This window comes from Alligator mississippiensis, chromosome 3, assembly GCF_030867095.1.
Source record: "Alligator mississippiensis isolate rAllMis1 chromosome 3, rAllMis1, whole genome shotgun sequence".
Taxonomy (NCBI): Eukaryota; Metazoa; Chordata; order Crocodylia; family Alligatoridae; genus Alligator; species Alligator mississippiensis.
Window position 1 is genome coordinate 174026238 of NC_081826.1, and position 11156 is coordinate 174037393.

The window sequence follows — 11156 nt, forward strand, 5'->3', positions numbered from 1 at the left end:
TTGGGCTCCACAATTCAAAAAGGATGTGGAGAAGCTTGAGAGAGTCCAGAGAAGAGCCACGCGCATGATCAGAGGTCAGGGAAGCAGACCCTACGATGACAGGCTGAGAGCCCTGGGGCTCTTTAGCCTGGAAAAGCGCAGGCTCAGGAGTGATCTGATGGCCACCTACAAGTTTATCAGGGGTGACCACCAGTATCTGGGGGAACGTTTGTTCACCAGAGCGCCCCAAGGGATGACAACTAGGTCGAATGGTCATAAACTACTACAAGACCATTTCAGGCTGGACATAAGGAAGAATTTCTTTACTGTCCGAGCCCCCAAGGTCTGGAACAGCCTGCCACCGGAGGTGGTTCAAGCGCCTACATTGAACACCTTCAAGATGAAACTGAATGCTTATCTTGCTGGGATCCTATGAACCCAGCTGACTTCCTGCCCTTTGGGCAGGGGGCTGGACTCGATGATCTTCCAAGGTCCCTTCCAGCCCTAATGTCTATGAGTCTATGAATCTATAAATGGTATGACAGAAATGTGAGAGTTGCACAGAATATGAAAATGAAATATGAAGAGCTTGTTTGAAAAAAAAAATAAAAGGGCAAAGAAGGTAACAACAGAGTTTGTGACTGACACAGGCATCATTCTGGCAGCTTTATAGGAATGTGTCCCTAAAAAGACACCAACTTGTGGTTGGGATCCGTGGCAAAACACTCAAACTACTGGGAAGCCCAGAATTAGCCCTTGACAAATTCAAGTAGAAATTCCCAAGCAAGGGAATTCATCCAGATTAGACTAAAGCATATGGTGGGTGGACCATGCTTTGACATTGTACCCTTCATAGGGAATCCAAAACTACATATGAAAAGAGATGAGGCTGAATGTCATGTGGAGCTCAATTTAGAATCCAGAGAAGATGTGTCCAGAGCAGATCATGTGACTGAAACTAATGGCCAGCATTTGAAAAATGCTGTAGGAGCTGCAGCTAATAAAACATCTTGCACAAATTAGCAGGTGCTAGCAGCATTGGCAAAGCATGAACAAAAAGGCAATAGCATCATTAGCTGGGAGGAGTTCTTTATAAAAGCAATAAATGTTGTCAGAGATGACTGGACTCTAAAAGTATGTGGCACACTGAGAATAAGTGCAGGAATGACAGAAGGACCAAAAATAAATAAATAAAAAGCCACGGGCAGAAGATAAAGGAGAAAGCTCAGGATTTATAGTGATGATGTTATCATTACACAAAGCTATGTGAACTAAAAAAAAACCAAACCAAACCCCCCCCCCCCCCCGGAAAATATCCCATATGCGGTCAGACTTCTTTCTGTACAGATCAACTGTAAAGTAAGATGTGGGATAAACTGCTCTGGAATAAAGTGGAAATGCAGCTAGATCTCCCAATTCTCGTCACTAGCTAGTGGTGGAGCTAAGTTCTTATTGAAGAAAAAAATTCCACTGCAAGGAAATTAATACAGTAATGGACACGTGACACATACTGGAGTAACTTTTTCCAGTGTAAGATTGCTTCTGACTTGCTAGGAAGAACCTCCACACCAAAAAAAGCATTTCTTTTGGACTAAATTGTTTGCATCAAGCGGCTGCTCTACTCTCTCTGGAGTAAATGGAGAGCAGTTTCTGCAGTAAACATCATATCTGAACCCAGATTTGTAATATTATCATGATAAAAATACTGTTACTAGATTTTAAAATGGTTCAAACCCTTTCTTTCCTTATTGAAGGAGCAGGAGCCTAAAACCCCTGAGATGTTTGTGGGCATCTTCAACAAGACAGGGCAGAGCATAGGACAGACCTTGAAATAGCCCCAGTGTCCCATAGTTCTTTTCCCTAAGAGGATTTGTCTTGTACAAAGGCTGACAGCGGAACCTGTTGGTTTCTTGCTTTGGCAATCATAGCAGGAATAGAAAAAACAAGGAATTTCTCCTATAGATTTGGGCAGAAGAGAACAGGTCATGTTTTAAATACACTGGGATGTTCAAATGGTGAGCCATAGGGACCTGGATCCATAGACTTAGAAGTTCCATTTTTTTACTACCAGATTTCTCATACAAATGTCCCCAGGTGTGAGTCTGAAAATTAGTTACCTACTAATATGCTGTAATGCTTGCTTAACATTCACCATTTGAGTGACCATCCCTGTAACTAAAGTGTGTGGTAACATAACACACGAGGGGGATTAATGCAATCTAGGCCCTCATTTACTTTGACATGGGGCATGACTATGCAGATATAATTGAACTTTATACTGAAGTAAACAAGGACCTGACAGACAGCATACTTTTTCCTTTGTCCAATCTGGTATAAAATTACCCTTGAATGAATTAGGGATTAAAACTATTTAAGTGCAAGTTACACTGATGGAGAGGACACATCTATTGGTACTTTGGGGTAGCCATTTGCTTAATGCAGTCAGGCTACTACTGGCTACCCTGCCATGTATTGATGGCACTGTAATAGCAGTCTTCAAGTTTGCTACATTGAAATAAGAGGCTCAAATCTCTGCTTCAGACTCCAGGGTAATTTTATATCTGTGAACGAAACAACTTTTAAAATACACAGATGTAAATGTGTCATGTCCAAACCCAGAGTTTAATGGAGAATATTTGTATCATTTGCCCTGGTCTCAGCAACCATTTTGTGTAATGTTGTCTACCCCATGTTACAGTCTTCAAATCATTTTGGATGGTTATCTACAGAGCTTTTTCCTTCATGTTAGTTCTTTCAAGCTGGGCACCCGTGAAGAAAGGCAAACTTCATATTTAAATTTTTTTTTTAAAAGGAGAAAGTTTGGAATCATACTTGGTTGAATCTCTTATGGCCTTTGTGTTTATATTAGCTCTGTAGCTATGGACAAAAAGATCCCAGAGATATGAACCCCTATCTACTTACTGTAAAAATTGCCTATGTGCTTTATTTATTTGCTTGTAAATTCAGCTTCCCTAGAAGTGAGTCATAGAACCCAGGAAATTATTTAGAGATTACATTTCTCCAAAGGATTATTTGTTTCTGCACTGTTTTTGTAGTATATTTAATGAAAAGCAGCAAGCAATTCACATTGGGGAATTTTCTCTTCCATCTTCCCTCCACCCCAAACCCTGTTGTATAGACTATATAATAAACGCTGCTGCTTCTCACTGTAAACATTAAAATGAAAGGTCTTCTCACTTAAAATATAATCACTGGGAATATCACTCCTTGATGAGGCAGAGGTAGCTGATTTCAAATTAAGCTATGTTTTTAAAAAATAATTAAAGGGAAATTTGTCATTCACATATGGTTGCTTGAAGGTAAGTTTAAAAAAAAAAAAGTTTAATTAATGGATGTTTCTAAATATATCCACCTATTCCTCATGAGCCGAGTAAATTGTATGGTGATAGGGAGACAGGATGCATAATCTCATCACTTGTTCCTTCTTTCTGCCCCTAACCCCCTCTCCTGCCTTTCTTGATGGTATTCTTGACAGATGAAAGAACTGATTTCTCCAGCAAGCCAGAGATGTGTTGAAATATTAAATTCTTTAGTCATTCTGCTAAAAAGTTTGATGAAAAAAAATCTTTAAGTAAATTAATTTTTCATAAGTCTGTTACCAGCTTTATTTGATGCCACCAGTTGGAGCACAGCACTGATCAGAGGAACTAAAGCCTTGCTCTGATCAGATGACTGAGACTTGAAATAGGAAAGTTGGTAATGGTGTCCTCACATGAAACATTTAACAAATTACAAATTATAATTTGTATTGCTGTCAAATTGTTTCTTACTTGTGTGACTCCTAAAACTTGATGCATTTAAAGAAATAGACACTTTCCAACAGAACAAATGAAAGGTAGTAATGGACATTGCCTGAACAAATACCTCCATTATATTTTGTTTTTTTTTATTCTTTGGTATTGGCGCACAAATCAAAGAAAGTGGCTCTCACCCACTGCATGAAGTGTGAATGCAAGAGAGAGTAAAAGGTGCACTGGGCTACAGCAGTGCTTTTGTAATTGCCTTTTGCTGAATTTAACCATTTTGGGGGAATGAAAGAAACCATGTAATTCCTCTCTACCAGTTCACCTGCCTTGCTCCCTGTTGTTGTGGATGCAGCATGTTTCCCTTAACCTTTTAATAAATTCACTTTTGAAGCTTTAGCCTGTACTCACACATCAATTACCCTCTGTGTAAATGAGCTGTCCCTCAACTTTTCTGCTAGCCAGTCTTTCCGCTGATGCACTTTGTGTGACTTCTTGGTTTTGATCTCATTATGCTCTTTGAACATTTTCTTTGTCTGTTGTCTTGGTACCTTGTGGGATTGAATGCTGTATCTCCATTGCCCCTTTTTATAGTCTACTTCTTTAGAGTATGATGGTGCAAGCTGTGAACCATCTCCTTGAGGGACAGTGGGACCTCTTCATCCCCCCGTAAGTTTGAGAGCAGAGGGTGCTACACCCTGTCAGGATTGGGTTCAAAATCACTTCCAAACTTTTAATTGTGTGAAGAATACTCTCAATCCACAGAGAAAAAACCCCTAAACCTAGTCAGGTTTTCTAACAATGGAGAGCCAGTTGATGGAAAAGTCATTCAGGTCTGGTGAAGCTTGCTCATGGGCCTACTTGCATTATGTTTCATATTTCCAGTGTGTAGTATGAAATATTCCACTGTGAAATTAAGTTGAAGCAGGACTGGATTAAGACATAAGGACAAGCTCATGAGCCACAACTCCTACGCAGCTGCAGTCATGCCAGATCCTGATCTGAGGGCAAATGCCAAGAAAGTATTTGGGCATCTGACGCTAATACTGAGGTCAGAGCTTCCAGTGAAACTAGTCATGAAGAGGTAGAATCGGGTGCAAGTGATACAATGGCAGCTTCTGGAGGGAGCCTAGGTGACCCATGAAGCAAGCAATGGAGGGAGATGCTTTATTACCCAAGCACACCAATGTCCTTTCTCTGGGAGTCCCAAGCTATCCTTCATAAAAAGAAGAGAACCCTGAACTATTAGGTTTTTGATGATCAAGCAGGGAGCCATCATTTTACAGCTTGATCTAGCAAAATGCTTGTAGAGTTCCTTTAATGGGATTGTTCACACCTTTCAAATTATGCATGTTCCTTAGAGCCTTCCTGAGAGATGCAGAGCCTCTTCTTCCTCTCTCAGGAAATCTTTTGAATGTGGAAGCTGCATCACTGTGTAATGGAGTGTGCTGCTTTGCAGTTAAAATTTAAGTCTGTAGTACTAAGGATTTCCCCTGTGAAAACCCCTTGCATTTTTATCACTGCTAAAAGTTCAAAGGCATTTTAGGCAACTCAGACTCCAGCAACTACCTAAGGCTGTGTATATTGTATACCATCACAAAGAGGGAAAGTAATTTGAAAAAATAGCAATGGTAAGATGTGTACATTCAGATAGCTTCTAGGTTCTTACACAGATGCTGTGTATTGAATCCTAATTGGTATACTGACTAAGCACAAGTTTTAAATGTTGACTGTACCTTTATCTTAGCGATTTACTTCATCTGTAGTCACTAGCAGTTGCCATAGTAGATTGTTCAAACTTGGATGGCATTTGGCAGTGGGAAAGCCTGTAATATGGAGCTTGCTTGAGTTTAACTTCCAACGTCACACATTTGGTATGCATGTAGCACCCAGTCTTTAGGTAGATTTAAAGAAGTAGAGTTGGGTTGGACCTCCAGAGGTCATCTAATCCAACCCCCTGCCTGAGGCAGGATTATCCCTATCCAAACCATCCTATATAAATCATAATCTAAGCTCTTTGTAATGCTGGCATCAACCCTGATACAGCACAAGACATAACACTCTAACCTGCCACAGGTAAGCAGGGGAAACATGGCAGCAAGCAGGGAAGAGAAGAGGAGGCAGAACTGTTACACTACCAAACTCCTCAGTCATGTCATGTTTTATATTGGCTACGTAAGTGATTGCTATCCCCTTTAATCAGCTGGAAGCATGCAGAAAAAACAGTCCTGGTTTTAATTCCAGAGGAGTGAGCAATAAAAAGCTGTCTTTGTGATTCTCAACAGTCCAGTGTGTAGTGCCTGAATCCTGAAAAGTTAGCTCCCCAGCACCATGGAGTTAGAAAACACTATCTGGAATAGGATAATTTTTGATGAAACGTAAATCAAAAGATGAGGCAAAACTGTTTAACTAATTTGTCACAGTCATTTAAATCAGTTACTTAAAAAGTGGTGGAAATGTCTTTTTACTGTTCACAGATTTTAAAACAGTGCAACAGAATCAATGTTTTCCTCCCCCAGCCATTTCTGTCCCAGTATGAAGAGCATCAAAAACTGCTTCATTTAAAATGCTTTGGAATTTCCAAAAATAAGTTTTATAATTTTTAATCATAACATACAAATATTATATCTCATCTCAAGCACAGTTCCCTTAAGCACTTGTAGATCATCAAGCTAAAGCTCATACCTCTAACCAAGTGGAAGAAGAAAATGAATGCATATGCATAAAAGCTCTCCAACCAGAACCCAGCAAAGAGAGGCTTGCAAAACAGCTGCCAGTTGCTCAGTACTAGGAAGCTCAGTCTATACCATGAACTTAGAGTTCTGGGGAGTGGCAAGCTCAAATGCACAAAGCTGCTCTGTGGATGCTGCTTCTCTATCCAGCAATAGGGTAGCTGCATTGATGCAACCCTGCAGGTAGGGTAATTAGCAATGGAGATAATGCTTATAATCTCCAAACAGATGGACAACCTTCTATAATCGTAGCGTTACCCCAAACCTCTTCTATTTTTAAACATAAAAGCCAGCAATTCCAGGAGTACTCCCTTAGATATGCCTTCTGAATTTTTTCAGTACCCTTGTTTAATAAAAGACCCAGGGCTGAGCACTAACTAACTCTTAGCTCTTTGTCCAGGAACATTGTTACCTTAGGCATGTTGTGAACCATTTTTGTATCATTATTTGGTTTTTATTACTTCTTCCAGGTAATGAAAACTTGCGTGTTTGTGGTTTTCTGCACAGAATGAAAATCTGCGTGGTTGTCACATGCTTTCTACTACCACTTGAGAATCATTGCGTTGCCCAGGGTTTTAGACGCTCTTTTGCTACATTTCCATGTACTTGAATATAAAATGACGTTATTCCCCCAATCAACATGGGGATTGGGGGGGGAGGGAGGGAACCCCTTGTCTTACTTTTACATACAATCAAACCTCACTTAAATACATTGTTGATCATTAAACTGCTGCCAAAAACAGCATATGCTCAGTAATGGAAACCAACTATAAAGTTGATTTAAATGCAGCTAACACTGAACATGACAACAAGAAATACATGGCCTATATGGGGCAAACATGCTGATGAGAACTTTTATTGTTGTTGTTTTTACAAAGCAACTAAAGGAAACTACATTAACTTAAAAGTTGACAGCCTCCCCCCACAATAATGTTTTATTTTCCTTACACACTTTTTCACCATTAACCCACTAACCTCTCATTAGCCACTGAAAAAGAAGCAACAACTTTTACTCTGTCCCTTTTGTCCTTTTGAAATAAACACCACTACTCTGCTTTCATCCATCTCTTCTCTGCCGACTTCTTTCCCATCTTGTCCACATCTTGATCCACATAGTATTTTAATTCATAGATTCAAAGAAGTTAGGGGTTGGAAGAGACCTCAGAGATCATCAGATCCAGCCGCAGGAAAGACTGCTGAGGTCAGCTGTCCCCAGCAAGGTGTGCGTCCAGTTGTCTTTTTTGAAGATCCCAAGGGAAGGTGACTGCCACCTCTGGGGGGAGTCTGTTCCAGACTTTGGGGATACGAACCATAAAAAAGTTTTTTCTAATGTTTAATCTGAAGCAATCCTCTACCAGTTTATGACCATTATTCCTAGTCTTCCCCTGGGGTGCTTTGATGAAGAGGTGTTCTCCTAGCCCCTGATGTTTGCCCCTTATATACTTAAAGGCTGTCACCAAGTCCCCTCTGAGTCTTCTGTTCTCCAGGCTGAACAGTCCCGTGTCCCTCAGCCTCTCCTTGTACGCCCCACTGGCCGACATCCTGAGGGGCTGTGGCTACAACGTGACGGTCGACGCGCTCATCGTGGGAACGCTTGGAGCCTGGGACCCCAACAATGAGAGCGTCATGCCTGCCGCATCTCCTGCTGCTACGCCAAGCTGATGTGCTGCCTCATGGTGTCTGACACCATCCGTTGGTCCCATGACATCTACGTGGAACACATCACAGGCCACTGCCAGTACTCCGACCCCACCAGACAAACCACTGCCAGACTGGACCCAGAGGGGACCGCCTGAACCCCCGCCCTCTCCCCCCCCCCCCCAACCAGATGGACTTCACTTTGAGAGGATTCTTCAGCAATGGATGACACCGCTCCACCTGAAGAGGACCCCCGTGGTGAGATTATATGGATTGAGAACACTTCCTTTGAACCACTTCCTCCACCATTGTGGACCATTGTAATGGGTTTGTATTTATCTTCTTTCTCTCTGTGTTGTGAACCCTCTCCCTCCCCTTTCCCCTTCCACCTCCCCCCACCTCCGGGCTTAGTTGGCTAACATTGTATTTTCTGTAACCTAATTGCATTCCCCTCCTCACCCCCATCCCTCTAATGTTAGTCCCTTGTTTGGGCGATATGTATTTCCCTACAGGCTTTGTCATCCTTTTTGGATTCACAATCCTAAACGTTTACTAATAAAAGTCAATCTTCACTGCAGCCACTTTACCCTTGAAAGATAACATTCTTACCACTCCGCTATCCCAAGATCTATATCACTCTTATCTCTAATTTCTCCCACCCTTTGTTCCTTTCCCTTCAGCCTCCATTAGGATTCCCAAGATCTTGATTACACCTTCTACCATCCACAGCCTAAACTTCTGTAAATTCTCTCCATACCCCACTTCCATCCATATACTTTTCATCTTATTTAATTTCACTCCTGACACTTCACAGTAGTCCTCTGTATGCTTCAGTACCCTCTTGATTGATATGTTGTCCTGAACCACTATGTTCACATCATCTATATATAATGTACATTTAACTTCTTCTTCTGGTAGCTTCACACCACTTACCTTATCACAAATTCTCTGTGCCAATGGCTCCATCATGCACATAAAAAGTTAGGGGGGAAAATGGGCATCCCTGTCTTACCCCTGTTTGTATGGGGAATGCTTTGCTCTAACTATTTACCAGTACTTGACTTCCTGCTTTGCTATATAGCACTTTGACCAATCTAATCATTTTCTGCAATACTTCAAACATGAAATCATGTTCAACCCTATCACAAGCTTTTTCCAGGTCTAAATGCATTATTACCATTTTTCTTTTCCTTGCTTGTACATCCAATATGACATCTCTCATTAACCGTAAGGTGTGGTGTATCCTCCTCAGGAATGGCACATATTTGTTCTTCTTGTATCACATCTGCTAAACAGTTGTAGACTTCAAATTGATAGCAAAAGTATTGGCCAGAAGAATGTACATTTAAAAGGTAAATGGGTTTCCAGTTGCCCTCGCATGTCTTTCTTTTCCTTCTTGAATATCAGAATTACCACTTCTGTAAAATCCTCCCCTATCTCCCGATTATTTTCCACTATGTCTCTATTATATCTGTCCCCAGCCATTGCTAAATTTTTTCATAGAATTCCACTGGAAGTCTGTCTTTTCCTGGCACCTTACCTCTCTTACAAGCTTTTAAGCAATCCTCCACCTCTCTCATATTTAACTTCTCCAATTTTTGTTTCTTTCCATCTTCTGTTCCTCCTTTATCCCCTCAAGGAACACTTTCATTTTTCCTCCATCCACTCCTTTTAACACTTTCATTTTTCCTCCATCCACTCCTTCTTTTGTACAGTTCTTTATAAAACTGCTGCTATGTTCAAGACCTTTTCACTCTCTTCTATGTGGATTCCTCCTTCAGTTCTCATGGTTTTCAGTTCCCCAATTTCACTGAAACATACTTATACCATCCTTCTCCCTTCTCTACCTAAGGTGTGCTGGTAAGAAAGATTTTCTCATCTGTTTTCCTTTTGAACCATTCTTCAGTCTGTCACTTTCTCCTCCAGTTATTCTTTCACTCGTACTCCTCCTAGCACCTCCCTTAATTCTTGCTTTCTTTGCCTGCAGTTCTTCTAACTCTTCCACCCTCTTCCTCACTTCTCTTCAGCCAGTATTTCTGAAAAATTATCTTGTTCTTCTCTTTATCATAGTCTACCACTTCCAGACACTTTTGTAATATCTCCTCAGAGTCCTACATCCTTTATATAGTTCCACATATCTTGACAGGGCTTCTCAACTTGTAATAATTAAACATTTAATTTCCACATCACTTTCCCTTTGTTTTTTTTCTAAACTCTCTTCCATTCTCAGCATCTGGTGAACACTGAAGGTCACATCTAAGATCTCCTCCTTTTGATTCCCTAGTCCATTTGATGTTAATACAAAATCAAACCTCAACACCTGTCTCCCACTAATTTCCATCCTTATAATTACCTCACCGGATCATACATCCTTTAAACCACCTAATTTTATTAAATTAATTAGTACTTTTGATGAGCTCTCTAGGTATCCCTTCCATCCCTTCTCCTACCCCCTCCTCAATGCAATAGAAATCCCCCATCAGAATTTGCTGTGTACCTTTGCCTACATCAACCTCTAATTTCTTAAACAGGGTGATTCTTCCTTCTCTTTCAGCTGGCATGTATATATTAAAAATCTCTAACACTTTGTTTTCAGACTCCACCGCCATCCATTGCAGTCTTCCTTCCACAATCACTTGCACCTGCTATACTTCCAGTTCCTCATTCTTGAGCAAAATCATGACTCCAGCTGCTTTGTTGCTGCTGCTTGTTGTCATTAGCTCTAATCTTCCCCCTCTTTGCATCCCTGTAGCCTTTGCCAGTTGGTTTATTACTTTAACATTTAAGAAAGGCTCCCCTTTCCCCCTCTGCTGTACCTTTCTGCTTCCCCTCCCCCCTTCACCTCTCCATTGGACCCAGACCACATTAGCTCTGAGCTTTTCATCAACTTTTCCCCCTCCCCACCTCTCTGTATGTCCACCTTTTTTATAAGCTTCATAGCATGCAATTTCTTTTCCCAATTTGGCTCTCTTCTTTCTCCTGCTTTCTCCTCACTCCTTCCTGTATCATTCTTTCCTCATTCCCTTCTGTCTCCTCAGTCTCA